At 31.1% G+C, this 14,156-nt stretch overlaps 1 long non-coding RNA gene across 2 annotated transcripts; it reads left to right on the top strand.

The window, feature by feature from the left end:
• The first annotated feature begins 1,337 nt into the window (after positions 1-1,337).
• LOC107850923 lies at positions 1,338-10,478 on the top strand. 2 transcript variants are annotated; one of them, XR_001668808.2, is made up of 5 exons: positions 1,338-1,459; positions 1,732-2,018; positions 2,962-3,042; positions 6,490-6,615; positions 10,192-10,478. It is a non-coding gene; the product is annotated as an uncharacterized LOC107850923 (long non-coding RNA). The 2 variants fall into 2 exon arrangements; XR_001668809.2 differs by lacking the exon at positions 6,490-6,615.
• Positions 10,479-14,156: the final 3,678 nt, after the last annotated feature.

The raw sequence follows: 14,156 nt of genomic DNA, 5'->3' as shown, positions 1-14,156 counted from the left end.
ATGTGTCTAGTAGTTCTAATTGTGCAAAAATCGCCCTTTCTTTCCATCAGTACGGGCTTCAAAGGCACAACTTACTAGACGGAGTCACAGAGACAGAGCTATCGTAAAACTGTTGATCTCGACTGTACCTCCATTTCGGAACCAAGTCGGGAAACCATAAAATTTCTTGTATTATCTAAGTAGAGTCTGGATCTCTCATAGTTCATATACTTCGAGAGGTTAGAACTGTTGTATGAACATAAAAAAGGAGTCTAGCCGGACATAGTCACGGCGTAGATCTGGGAGAATTAAAGAAGACAACAAAGTAAAAAGTAAAAATTAAATATGTATGTACCTTGCCGGAGAGTCGCCGGAATAATATTCACAAAGCCAACTTTATTGCTTTTACTAAGATTATTACAAGAGAGAATAAGAGAGAATTTATAAAATTCCTGCTTGCCTCTTCTTTAGAATGAGGCCCCTTTTATAGAAAAAAAAAAGAATCTTGCACAGTAATATGTGGGACCTGTGCACAGTGTTTTACCACAGTATTTTTGAAACAGTATTAGCAATAATTATTACATATTCAGATTTATTTTTTGTGGCCCCATCGTAGAAATTCTTCTGCGTTGGCTAATACTTCGTCTGCATTCAGGGTTTCTGGTGGCTGGGAATCCGTGATATCATCAGTGTTTCGCTCCGTGCTGTTCATAGATGTGTCCGAAGTTTGTTCGACTGTATGGAGTAATTTGTCTCAGACTTCGGCCAGATATTCTTCAATGAGTTGGAGCTTATTTCCATCATGAGCAGAGATTCTCCGAGAGACATAATTAAGGGATTTATCTTCAATTAAAATAGATTTTTTGGGTGTTCTTTCATATGCGGAGATTTTTTCCCTGATTTCTTCCTTTTGGTCATGTCCATAGGGAAGTTTGGTGTCGGGGTCTATTCTGAGCAGTTTATCCCAGAAATTACAATAAAAAGTCCGATAAATAGCTGGGATTTGTTGTGAATCGTAATCAATTTCAATCGACCAACGATGTATCCAAGGAATAGAGAATTCGATGTAAAAGTACATCTGATCGATAGTGTCTAATTTGCAGATATGGTCAGAGAGATATAATTCGGTCAGAAATGGAGAGAATTTTTTCCATGAGTTATATAAGGAAGTATATTCTGCTGGCAAAATTTTTACCGATGGGACATGATTTAAGTTATAATTTTTGTAAAATTAAATTTTATATTCTTTATTATAATTAATATATGAAACGGGGAATAGGGAACGACCAATGGCAATACCGTAAATATACTCATTTTCAAGGGTAAAAGATAAGATTATTTTTTTAACTAAACCACTAGCTTTTCCTTTCCTTTCCTTTCCTTTCCTTCAGGATCTTTGCCGTTGTCTCTCTCTCTCCCTCTTCTTCCCCAAGCTCTCCAATTATGGATCCAAACAACAACAAGAGCACTAAATTCTCAGGTGTATTGCTTGTTTACTTCTTCTCTAACCTAATTCAGTGATATATTTTTTTATTATTATTTTCGTGAATCTGTTGTACTATTATTTTGATTAGGTTTAAATGATTGCTCAATATTCATCTCTTTTCCTTTCTCTGTTGTATGTTCTTATGTTTGTCTCAAAATTTATTGACTCAGCTATAAACATGAAAAAACAATAGATTATGTTAGACCTTTTTTGGGATCTGTCCTCATCTCCATCGGTTCTTTTTTTTTTTTTTTTTTTTGTCTCAGCGCGACCAATTTTGTGTTGAAGATGAAAAGGGAGTACCCAATTCCAAACTCTGCGGCAGATCATCTTCTAGAAGCAAAATCATTGCCGGACGATTTCGTAGGGGGACAGCTGAGGTACTGACCCAATGGCTCCAAAAACACCACAACCTGAGCAGGAAAAACTGACTGAGTGTTAAGAGAAAAAGTTAGCTAATTCCGAGTTAAATGCATACAATGATTTAAGCAAACAACCTCCAGCTGTGCGATTGAACAAGGAATTGGGCTTCATCCTGACATTCAAATTAAAGGTTTGTATTTTGAGTTTTCCTACTTCTTTCCAGACGAGAATAAATGCCTCGTTAATGAGTAATGGTTAGGAAGCTTATTCACCAAAAGAAATGCTTAACGGTCTAGATGAAGTCCCAAATCTAGAGTTTGAAGTTGATCATAATAAAATGGGAACGTCGTCTTTTGAGTAATATGTCTTTATTATGTTAAATGGCTGTTAAGATGGATGAAGTTTCCACTCCAGTATTCACCTATTGAACATAAATATTTAGTTTGCAACATCTCCCAAGTTAACCAAAGTTGCATGTATTTTTAGCTGCTGTTTTTGTCAAGTGTTACCACAGTTGGAGGTTGTAAAATTGTGACCATAGACAAAGTATATAATAGATAATTAAGTAGGAGATAGGACCCTTTCGCAATTACCTTTCTCTAAAAGATGTAGGAGATACGAGCCTTCTTCTTGGCATGGATTGCTACCTATACATGTCATCTGATAACAGCTTACATCTTGTTTTACAATGAGCATTCTGTTATTAGTACTGGCTGGAGGTAAGACATTGAACTCTTTCTACCTTGGGTATTCTACTATTTGCATCCCTATGCTCACACAGATAAAGTTTTGTGCCTGGGAGTGGATGAGATTCGAGAATCTGGGATACCATATACGATAGTCAGGCCTTGTGCCTTAACTGAGGAACCTGCAGGAGCTAATCTCATTTTCGATCAAGGAGACAATATCACGGTATTAGCTCAGAAATTAGAAATTTATTTTCTGATTTATAAAGCCTTGTGGAGCCTGTGTAATTTCATGGTATTTGGTCAGAAGTTAGAGAGTTGTTTTCTGATTTATAGTCTTGTGGAGCCTGTATCATTCTTTTTACGTTTTCCATAAAGTCTAGCTGAAGATCACTTTGCATAATGTTGATAATTTCTCATGAGAACATTTTTATCTGATATGTACAGGGGAAGATATCCCCTGCAGAGGTTGCTCGAATATATGTGGCAGCTCTGAAAAGCCCCTATGCACGTGACAATACATTTGAGGTGATGTTTGTCCTTTACAATATGACAAATATGTGCTTGTTCCTGATGTTCCCGTACTCTCTGCAAAGTTATATTTGTCTGACAAGAAATACTAGCAGAATTAAGTCGATATATGACATTAAAGACAACTGTGAAGAATAAAGTGTTGAAGAATAAAAATTAAACACATCAATTTTGAAAATAAAAATTAAAGACAACTGTGAAATAAGGTCATTTTTGCAAATGACCCCTCAACTATTAGATACGTTGCGTTGGGCCGGGGCTCAAAATGAATTGAGTTAATAATTGGCCGAATCGTGACCTATCCGAACTTGAACAAGTGATCGCATCATATCTTTTATGGGCTATAATTTAACACTGAAAATGGAAATTTTTACCACTTATCAATGTCATTTACTATTAGTTTGAGTCTGAAAGTGATTGTTTAATGCCACATTCTAAGAAAATTTGCTTAGTTTCATATTGTGAGAAATATAAGAGAAAAATATTATTGAATTGTTGTAACTACATTATTACATTGAGGCCCTATTTATAGACAATACATTCCAATCCTTTTCCTAATAAGACACTACATTACAATCCTTTTCCAAGTAGGATTTTATATGCTATTGCTATTCCTACTCATATTCTAACACTCCCCCTCAAGCTGGTGCATAGAAGACATATGTACCAAGCTTGTTATGGATGTAACTAATATGAGAATCGGTGAGGGACTTGGTGAAGATATCTGCAAGTAAACTGATAAGGACTGCTTTGGACGTCTGGGAGACCTCAATTGAAACGGAACAAAATGAAAAAAATGATCCAAAAAGTAGTAAATATTGTCGTAAAGCCGATGTGTCGCTGGAAAATTGCGGAACACTAGTATAAAATATACGGGTCATCTCGAAATCAAGAGACGAGTAGATCTTGAACATGAAAGTCACCGGAAACTTAGCCGAAACATGCTCACATGCCGGATTATTAGATTTGATGGCTGAAAAGTGACTACAATTTGAGGAAAATAAAGTATATGGGTAGGGTCGGAATGATAACACAACCCTACTGAAAAAGAGAAATATGTGTAGGGTCGGAATGATGGCACGACCCTATTGAGAAATAGAAATTATATGAGTAGGGTCGGAATGACGGCACAATCCTACTGGAAGAGAGAAATTATATGGGCAGGGTTGTAATGATGACACGATCCTACTGCAAAAGATTTGAGAAGTCACTGGAAAGACGTATGGAACTATGTGAATTAAATCTGAGGAGTCACCAGAAAGATGCATGGCACTATGCAACTCAGATATGAGATAGTAGTCTGGAAAGATGCACGGTGCTACGCAAATCAGATATGAGAAAATAGTCACCGAAAAGAAGTACGGTGCTAAGAAATATAGATATGAAAAAGTAGTCACGGGACAGATGCATGGTGCTACGCAAAAATGAGAAAATAGTCACTAGAAAGATATACAGTGAGTCAGTGACCCAACTTTTGCTAACATAATCATTGGCCAAACGGGCGACATATATGAATTATAGCCGTCCGCCGGCAGCGGAAACTCTTTGATTCTTTACCAAGATCGTGGAAGCTTTGATACCATGTGAGAAAATATGAGAAGAATATTATTGAATTGTTGTAACTACATTATTACATTGAGGCCCTATTTATAGACAATACATTTCAATCCTTTTCCTAATAGGACACTACATTACAATCCTTTTCCAAGTAGGATTTTATATGCTATTCCTATTCCTACTCATATTCTAACACATATGTTGAAAGTGATTAGATAGATGATTAAGGATAACATGAGTTGAGCCAAAAAGGTAATGTGATCTGCACTTGTGGATTGTGGAGGACAAGAGATCAACAGCCTGCCACTATAATCAATCAAAGAAGCTTGAAAAGCCAAACCAAGCAGTTGAGAAGTGTATGTGTTTGACTGCATATCTCAAAAAAAAACTTCATAGTAATAATTATGAAAGAGTTATAAGCAACTGATGACAACACTTGGTGTGGACTCACCGGACAACTGTAAATAGTTGCATGTCATTTTGGAGAGTGTATAAAAATAGTACTGAATATGGTGTATTAGTGATGTTGAGATTAGTTTTTGCTAAAACTTGATACTGCAAAAAATGCTAAAGTTCACAGAAAGAGTTAAATGTTACCTTCATGTACAAAACAAGATTCAACCAGGTGTGATTACCATGATGATCATTCACAATTTTTAAAATGTCTTCAACATAAATAAGCTATGTAGATAACTGTCATAGAGTTCAGAGAAAGTAGTAGGGATAAAACAGCTGTGGGCTACAGAAGCTCACTCAACCTACTCAGCCAATATTGTGCTTGATCCCGAGCCTCCTTGATGTCCTGCTGAACTTTTTCACCCAGTATTTCAAGTACTTCGACAGAACTTTCCACCTTTCCTGCTCGCCTTTGGGACTCTTGCAAACGTCGCATTAATTCCTATCTGAATTTATTAGTAGCCAGAAGAAAGTTTGGAAGAGGCTGTGAGAAGAGAAACATGGTAGGAGACTGGTAGTGAAGTCGGACAAGCTGTTTACCATAGTTCTCAGCCATGGCCTGATAATGTTGTGAAATTTGACAAATTTCAGACATTGTTCTTTCTTTCATTCTTTAAACATGTCAATATATTTCTTTCTTTTCAGATGATGAAGAAAGATTTAGGTATTTAACTGTGATAAAAGCAGAGGGATGCTTTTGCAGAGTGGGGTTTAATTTTCTTGATTGGTTTTTACATTTTGAGGAAGTTATTAAATGTGTGTTTGATATTTTAGTAGATTTAGATGAACAAGTAAGTGGGGTTTAATTTTATTGAACTTTTCTTTTACATTTTTAGCTATTTTTTTTCCTTATAAATGACTGTTTGATGTTTCAGGTTGAATTTTCTTTATTTTTTTAAAACATTTTTCTCTCCCTACACAAAACAACAATATCCCACCCTTTCCCTACGCCACTCTCCAAAAGATCATGTCAGTAACAAATGGTAGAGATTGTTAAATTTGGAATGGTAAAGTGAAATCATGGTACAAGGAATGAGAATCTAACATGATAGCACCACTATTTCATTGTTGGCAAGAATCAACAGGCTTTGCCTGAATCTATTGTGTCTATGTTTGAAAAGGCAAATGTTATTCCTAGACTGCAAGAAATGCAGACAAAAACTGTACTTTCATCCAAAAAAATATGAGAAGATGGCTAGAGTAGTAGCTCTAAGTTATTACCAAATTCCATCAATTCTATCAGCAATCATCTTCCCTTGCCCTGGAATAAGACCTGATATATTGAGAGACTTGAATGCATGACCTGCATGACAGAAGCAAACTTTTAAATTCACTAAACATAATAATTTTCTCCCAAAATTTTCAAAGGTTTATATTTAATACCTTTTTCTTCATCAGCTTCTTCGTCATTTATCAACCGTTTTGATTCAGGATCTATATTTATTGCAAGTTGATCTGCAAATCCCTTCCGCAAAGCTCGTACATGAACAACTGATGTAACTGAAGAAGAGGCTAAATTCTTACTAACTGGTACCTGTAACACCGATATTGTAGCAGGTTAGACTACTATCCACAAACATTTTCCTCCCAGTTTATAAAAAAATGTTTAGTCAAAACAATAGAAAGGTCAATCCAGTGCACCAAGCATCCCATGTTCACACATGGTCTGGTAAAGGGCCAGAGCCTCAATGGGGTGTGATATTAGATGGTCTACCCTGACTCATGCATCAGTGTTTGATTACACGGCTTTAACCCGCGAGTTATAGGTCACACGAAGACAACTTTTACTATTTCTCTAAGCCTGCACTTCTTAGGTCATAACACTATATTTTATATTTGTTTGCAAAATGCAAACATATATCATTTTTGTAATAGTATACTGATAAGAGGTTAAAGAATTTATATCAAATCCTACCATCACCACAGCTACTTTGAGGGAAATGCAACCATTCAACACTTGAGTGTTCTTTGAGGAATGACCAAAAGAGAGAAGTTTGCATTGGAAAATAAATGCAAGTGATTTAGGCAGCAAGATTTCTGTTGGATACACCAAAGTTACCTAACATTTGGTCTGCTTTGGTTCATGGAAAGAAAACAAGTTTAAAGTTCACAACTTAACCTAAAAATAATCAGTAATTACAGGTTCTCTATATCTTCCATCAATGTTCATCTTTCTATAATTGGAAACATAACTTTCAATTCTTTCTTTGATGTTTAAGTTGAAAGTTTCTACTGTTGATTTGTGTGCTTTTCTTGCTTGCTAAATCCAAACTCATTGTGAGGCCATTTAATCTGTGAAAAAGTATTGCAATGCTTTATTAGCTGAAAGTTACTCATTTTTATGCATTATTCTGTCTGGCAAAGCTCAAGTAAAAGACCAACTATTGTAGCATTGACCATGTTTCGTTGCAAGAACCATTCTCATAGTAAATAGGAGGGTGAGGGACCAGCAGCACAAGGTAAAAAAATAGTGCTAGTATTTGAATTTGTGTCTTACATTCTGCTGCTCTCAATTAGATTATAGTTGATTCGAAATTTCCTATGCTTCCAAAACCCCACTTATAGGATTATACTGGGTATGTTGTTGTTATTGCTGTAATTGATGCTTTCTCCTGAGTTTTGGTCTATACGAAACAGCCTCCCTAACTTCACAAAGGAAGGGTAAGACTACGTACGCACTATCCTTTCCAAACCCCACTTGTAGGAAATACTGGGTATGTTGTTATTGTTGTTGTTGTTGTTATTGTAGCTGATACCTTCTCCTGAGTTCTGATCAGTCAGAAACAGTCTCTCTACCTTCAACAAGGTAGAGGTAATATTGCGTATATACACCACCCTTCCTAGACCCCACTTGTGGGATTATACTGTGTGTTTTGTTGTTGTTGTTGTAATTGATACTTTCTCCTTAGCTGAGGTGGAAAAAAACTTTCTACTTTCACAAAGGTTAGGGTAAATATACACCAACTTTACCAGACCCCACTTGTGGGATTGTACTGCATAGGTGGCGGTTGTTGTTTTAATTGATACTTTCTCCATCAAAGTCACTTCATTAGTAGTTTGAGTGTTTTAGTTTCAATATTCGATTTCAGATGATTGCAGTGTTATCAAAAGCAAAAAGCGCAAAAAAGCTCTAAGTTTGTCGGGGCTTTAAGTGCAAATAAAGTGTGAGCTTTAATGAAAAAGGCGCAAAGAGATAAAAAATACAAATATATAGGTTTAGTCCATGGCTAATAATTATAAGCATGAATGACAAATATATGCACAAAGAAATTGAAAAAAATTATGGTAAAGTGAAATCAATTGTTTAGTGTCGCCTCTTCTGAAGAGACTAGTGGGGAAAGAAAAGTATGTCATAGTAAACCCATAAGCTGTCTTGCAAGGTTTTAAAGAGTTGTGCTTCTGGGAAGCACCGTGCATCATCTTTGTTGTAGTGAAACCGCGATAGAATAGTAGTCACCTAAGTAAATCTAAGAAATCGCCTGCACATTTGGAGTTCTTTTTGTCCCAAGACCAATATGAAAGGACAGGAGTAATCAAAGAGTAAAATACTTCCTTAGTTTCATCACTTTTGTGCAATCAGATTACCACAACAGAAGTGTCCTGTGCTTGGGCTGCCAATTCTCAATGTTCCTAATTAACTTTCGGAAATTAATTTATGCAGGGAATGCCAGCCATTGTTCAGATATATACTCGATAATCTCGACTGTCTGAAAAAAAACATCATGCGGCATCACAACATAGTCAAAATATTACAATATTGTCCTCATATTAGGTGTAGCTATCTAGCTATATTATAGAAGAGTGAGTGGGAGGACGATCAAGGGCAAAATTGTTATTTCATAAAAATTTAAAATATTTATTTATATGATATAACTTTAAAAGTTGGTCATAAGATCAAAGTGACAAAATAAGCAAGCACCTTTGTCTAAATGCCAAGTGTGTCTAATGATGTGACATCTTAAGGTGGATCTCGCATTTTTTCAAACACAAATTTTTATAAGATGCTTCGTATATTTATACTTTGACTATTTTAATGAGATATTAACCTCGTATAAATTTTTGTGTGAAGATTTTATTTTATTTTATTAAAATAGACATATCTAGAGAAAATTGAATATTAATTTTTATTTGCATAATTAATTGCTGACATTCATGTGTCTAAAAGTAATTATAAATTATGATTTTTTGAACCCTAATAATTGATATTAGTAATGTCTTTTCTTCAATTTATATGAGGGCACTATAACTTATACACTTAACTGATTAGTTCTTTTGATTAACACTCTTATATATTATAAAGTAAAAAAGTTTCTTACTATAATGATAATTTTAAGTAATTTTTTTTTATAAAAGATGAGAGTTATAAATTTTCAAAATAAGAAAAATTACATATTGCATTAAATAACTGAATTTGATTATGTCAAATTTTATTATACTAATAATATATCTACATAAACTTATTTAATTGTGTATGTTTTTACTCTATTTTTCTGAGTTATCTTTTATAATTTTATGTTGTTTCATTATGAAAATCAACATAAGATATGCCTATATTAACAAAATTAATTCTTATCTTTTAACAATACATTATGTTATTTACTTTTATTTATAATATAAGGTAAAGAATATTATTCATTTTTTTATTGAAAATATTTATGATATGTATAATTGATGTAAAACTGTGTTCCCATATTTATCATCTAATTATCAGTTAATTCCCTTTAATTAAAATGAGTTGTACAAAATATAACTTTAAAAGTTGTTGAATTAATGTCATTTTTACCACGTTAATCTTCGTTAATGTTTATCTTTTTTATTTAAGGTCGCACATTGTATGATCATGTATCTAAATTTTCCTTGAACCTCCTTTATGTTGTAGCACTAAGGGGTTAATTTGGTATAGTCATGAAACATATGAAGTTAATTGATGACATTAGTTATCTAATCACATATTTGTTTGATATAATATTAAAATGGGTATAAATACACATAAATTTTTAATTTTAATTGTGAAAATTTAACAAAATTGTAAGTTACTTGTAATTTCTCTTGCATATCTTCTAAGTGAAATTGGCCCAGATCTTTCTTTGCCTTTGGTGTGTCGACAAACATATTCTCATCTAGTTGCAACAGTTCGTGTGCAGTGTTCAGAGAAATGTGATGCAAAAAAAGCGATGAGACTCCGCATCACGCATTAAGCGAAGCATGAAACGATGCGAGCGCATCATTAAAGTGAAGAAGAAGAGGTTGCAGTAGTGGTAGTCGCACAGTGAAGAAGAAGCCGCGATAGTGAACTTCAAATTATATATTATATTATAGAAAGGTAAGTTATGGGACGATCAAGGGCATTATAGTCATTTTACAATAGAAATTTATCATCCAAAATCTGTCTCTTTTTATGGGCCCCATTTCTCATTCAATCTTTTCTCTCTTTTCTAAAATGCACTACTTCTCACTTCCCTTCGTAGCTACATAACCCAATAGAAAATTCTCAAAATAATATATAATTTAATGTTATTATACTATTTTAAATTAATATCATTTTAAGAAGTTTTGAATTTCAATCGCTGCATTTAGTTGTCAATTATTCAATTAAAAAGATAATAAAATTTTATTTCAAGTTGTTTTTTGGTAATAAAATGTTAAAATACTCTCAAATTGTATATGAAAAGACCTCCCACATTAATACACTACTTGAAAATAATTTGAAAGAAAATTTTGAAAAACATATAGTCATTTCTTATATGTAGCATGAGAAGTATCATTATGTTGGAATATACTAAATCTATAACGAAACTTAGTTTGATATTTTTCCTGATTCACTAAATATTTAATATTACATAAATTCAAAATACATGAATATATAATTAAGAATTCTTTCAATAAACAAAGAAACGAAACGAGAGAAAAAATCAAAGATAAATAATTTCAATTACAAAGGAACTAAAACATTTAAAACAATTGAAAATACTAGAGAAGTATAGCTATTTATTTTAAATTAATAAGAAATTATGTTACAAAATATTTCAAGACAATTTGATCAATTTTTTAAATTGAGTGGTGTACAATATTTTAAAAAATAAAATAAATAGTTTATAACCTATATAACAATACTATAAATTGGGTTTAAAAATTAATATACTGTAAATTATCATGTAAAGTGTCAAATTTGATAAGTATTATTACGAAGTGATTTGAGAATTCTGAGATATATTACTAAGATCTCAAAAAAATATTAAAAATAAATAAGCATAATTAAAAAAATATATGAAATCTGTCTCTTTTTTGTCATAACACAAAAAACATATTTATATTTTTTCATTTAAAAGGTTTATAAGATGTTTAATTGACAGTAAATTATGAAATATTATCGTGCATAGCATGGGATACATCATCTAGTATTTATTATTATTATTATTATTATTATTATTATAATATTTATATTTTATTTTATTTTATATATTTTTTATAATATTATATTATATGGAAAGGTGAGTTCCATGATGACCAAGGGCATTATTGTAATTTTACAACTATCATAATGATATTTTAGATATTTTGTGCACCTATAACTCTATAGAAACATCTAGACAACTGTGATCTCTCTCTCTCTCTCTCTCTCTCTCTCTATATATATATATATATATATATATATATATATATATATTATATAGAAAAGTGAGTTCCATGATGACCAAGGGCATTATTGTAATTTCACAGCTAACATAATGACATTTTAGATATTTTGTGCACCTAGAACTCTATAGAAACATCTAGACAACTATGATCTCTCTCTCTCACTCTCTCTCTCTCTCTCTCTATATATATATATATATATATATTATTTTATTATATAGAAAGGTGATCAAGTGGACAACCAATGGTAGTTTAGTAAATATGACTTCTTTCAAGGGCAATTTAATGAGATAATGAAACTCTATATTTCTATTTTATATAATATATAGAGAGAGAGATAGAGAGAGAAGAGTCATAACTAAGACGACCAAAGGCAAATTTGTGACTTAACAAAAACTCTAGCTTAAACTTATTGTACATCTTGCAACGAGTGGAGAATTTCGAAAAAAAAAATCCATGTTTCAGAAAATTCTAATGTCTATACTTTGAAAAAATATTAAAAATCAAGTGACATCTTAAAGAAGTGGAGCCCATTATTTTTCTTCAAAAGGTTATGGAGAAGTTTTTTTCTTAAAATTTTCTTTATGTAATAGCTTCAGAATTCATGATCATACAACCTTTTTTTTTTCTCATTTATTTAAATAATATACTTGAATCAAATGAAAGAATAATTTTACATTTAAAGAGAAATTATATTTGAATTCCATTTAAATATTTTTAACTTTGATTTCAGACAAACTTTCTCTTCTCTTATCCAAAACCACAGAATAAACATTGTGAAGTTTTTTCATGTATCTTGAATTCGATGTCTAATCAAAGTTATGTAAATTGAAATATTGGGCGACGTAGTTTATCAGTGGATGTGTAGATACTCACATATGTTTCATAAATGATAAAAAAGTAAAATTAATTTTGGCTACACATTTAATTGCATAAAGTAGTTATTACTATACTTTAGTAAAATTATAATAAAAAAATACTCATAATTATTGAATAGGCGTGTATCTATTATACACAATAAGCGAATTCCTCCATAATTTCAAAACTTCACTTGATACATATCATTACAAAGATTTACAATAAATATAAATTATGAAAACATAATTACTTACTAATCATCTGTTAAAATTATTTTAAACAACTTATTTAAAATGCAATATTAACTACCTCATGTTAAATTACTACAATATATATCATGTTAACTTTGGTTAATTCTTTAGATTCTTCTTATTTGAGATAGTAAATTTTCTCATCAGATAGACAAACCATTTTAAAAGAATTTTTTTGCTTACTATATTAAATTAATCTCCTATTCTTGACGTATATAAGATAAGACATAAAAACAATCTTTTAACATTATGATTCATTAAAACTTTCATTCATGTCCTTATTTTTGTTTGTTAAACACACATGAAATAAATTCAAATGTATTTAAAATCAATTTATGAATGGATTAGTATTCTTTATTGCTTCGTATGATTCTATAAAAAAATGTTAATAAATAGATATTTATAATTTTAGTTTATTCTCTTGTATAGTTTTTAAATAAAGTACAACATTAAAATTGGTTGTTTAATATAAGAGAATGTGTTTGATCTAGTATTAAAATAAGCACTAGAGTGTATGATATTTTAATGTTAATTATGAAAACTTAAACAATTTATAAGATATCATTTGATTTTATAAAAATAAGAAGTTATATTTTATTATATAGTTTGATTTCTACTTATGCTTTCTGTTGTGTTTTTTCAAAAATATTAATAATTATTTTCTAAAAAAATTTAATTAAATAACTATAAATATATTTAAAATTATAATATTGGGACTGTAAACGGGCCCTTCATTGTCTAGTATTATAAAGAAAGGTGAGTTCCATGACGACCCAGGGCATTATTGTAATTTCACAGCTAACATAATGACATTTTAGATATTTTGTGCACCTATAACTCTATAGAAACATCTAGACAACTATGATTTCTCTCTCTTATATATATATATATATATATATAAAAGAAAGAATCTCGCTTTTTGGTAGTTATTTATATATCTAGATAGTCACACATGTTTATTTTTTTTTTCATACGTATTGTTACATTTGTCTTCATTTATTATTTTATAATATTTTTATTTATATATATTTATAACTTAATTATACATAGTAGTTATTTTTTTTTTATAAATCTCTTATTGTTCCTTATTAGATTACTTGTTCTTTTTAACTTATTTCTTATATTAAAAATTAATTATTTTACTTTCTTATTTATTTTAGTACATCACGGAAGATTTATAACTTTTTTCTATATTATTATTATTATTATTATTATTATTACGTAATTACATAAAATATTAATAGCCAAATTTAATTTTTTTGGTATGTTTGCCAAAAATTTTATTTCAAAATAGTTGACATGTTCGAATGATCAAGAAATTTCTTTTTTCAATCATACCCTTAGTAATTAATT

Source organism: Capsicum annuum, chromosome 12, assembly GCF_002878395.1.
Source record: "Capsicum annuum cultivar UCD-10X-F1 chromosome 12, UCD10Xv1.1, whole genome shotgun sequence".
NCBI lineage: Eukaryota > Viridiplantae > Streptophyta > Magnoliopsida > Solanales > Solanaceae > Capsicum > Capsicum annuum.
The sequence above is the reverse complement of the archived record's forward strand: the minus strand, read 5'-3'. Positions and strand labels throughout refer to the sequence as shown.